Genomic DNA, 1,782 nt, shown 5'->3' on the forward strand with positions numbered 1-1,782 from the left:
GTTGCAGTTGCTATGCTGTTCTTTATTTCTTCAAATGCAGTCTGTTGGTGTTTGTACCAATGTCATTCATGATTTTTCCTCAACAAATCATTGAGAGGTTTTGCTTTCTCACTCAAGTTTGGGATAAACTTTGTGAGGTACTTTACCATCCCCAAAAATCTAAGCAGGTCACTCGTATTGGATGGTGTCTGCATTTCAGTGTTTTGATAGTATTTGTCCTGAGTACACAACACTTGATCTCTTATACTGCGCTTTGTGTAATGCTAGTTTCACGTTTATCTCTCTAATTCTTTCAAGAACTTTCTTAAGATTTGCATCATGCAATTCCTCTGTACTACTAGCTACTAGGATATGATCCATGATGCTTGTGGTGATGCATGATGCAAGGTGCTTGTGAAAGTAAATGCTCGATAGCTTGTTGATAAACCTCGGGAGCTGAGCTTATTCCCATCGGCATACGCAAATACGTGTACCTGCCAAACGGTGTTCCGAAAATGGAACAAGTAAGATGATTCATCATCCAACTCATGGATATGATAAAAAGCACTTTTGGCATTCAATACTGTAAAATATCCTGCTTCAGGCTGTAATAATATCATGAGTGAAAGTGAGCCCTCTATTTAAGGGAGCCCTCGGTTGAGAAAAAGGACAAATGATGCGAGTTGGCAGACATCTTGAATAAACAACTTATCTTGAATTCTAATCAGTCTTCTGTCTTTATTTAACCAAGATCACAACTTTACATGGTGGCAGCGGTGAGTTTATGGTGAAATGCCGATTACAAGCTCAGAAATGCAAATTCTCAGAGGAGGCGCTAAACAATTAGCGTCTCATTGAACAACTAATAATCGGTATCAAACACAAAAAAATACAAGAAAAGCTGCTAGAATCCGGAGCAGACCTGACCCTCGACAAAGCGATCGACTGTTGTAGAACCCAGGAGGCGACGATGGCCCCCCCCCCCACTTTTTGGCGAAAAATATATAATATCTGGAGATTTTTGTAATGCAAAAAAAGAAGAAGGGAAGAAAGAGGAGAAGGATGGGAAAGAGAATGTTTATCCAGTACCCAACCGAGTTACATTTTCTCGCAATTCACATTTGCGGATCTGGGGGAGGGGTCATGGGTCCTGACCCCTTCCTTGGGCAACAACAAAAGAGGAAAAAAAGAATTCTAAAACTATCTTTTCAGGACCCGTGAGCTGATTTTTTTTTTTTTGTTGCTATTAGAAAATTTGAATTTTGAAGAACATAAAATTATAATGATATAACGAACAAACCCCTTCTCCACTTCAAAAAGTGTCCATAGCGCATTTGATCTAAGCCACCAGATATTCTCCGCAGTGGCGTAAGCACCGGGGGACAAGGGGAAAATATCAATCTGTGGAAAATCTTTCCCCATTGAATGCCCTTTTCACCCGGGAAAGTGCCTGAAAACCTCAAATTTTAAATCGCATATTTTGTTGAGGTAGGCCAATTTCCTCTAAAAATTGCACATTTTAGGGAGTTTTGATCAATTCCGACGAAATTAGAATTAAAAAAACAAAAGTTTTTCGCGCGCATATTTTTTTAATGTTAAAGCTTGTGCTTGCTCTCCTTTGCATTCTATAAGTTGTAACACATAGTCCCAAACTCAAAAAAGAAAATTTAAGATAGATCGTTTTACCTAAAAGAGGGGCCTCAATGTGTAATGATGTTGAAAGCATATGTTTGTAATAAATAAAGCTAGCCATAAGGAAAATTCTTATATTCAGTTTAAAAAAACGAATGTGGCCATATATAA

The sequence above is a fragment of the Anneissia japonica genome, unplaced genomic scaffold (assembly GCF_011630105.1).
Source record: "Anneissia japonica isolate Jap-2015-1 unplaced genomic scaffold, ASM1163010v1 scaffold287800_len1627635_cov199, whole genome shotgun sequence".
Taxonomy (NCBI): Eukaryota; Metazoa; Echinodermata; class Crinoidea; order Comatulida; family Comatulidae; genus Anneissia; species Anneissia japonica.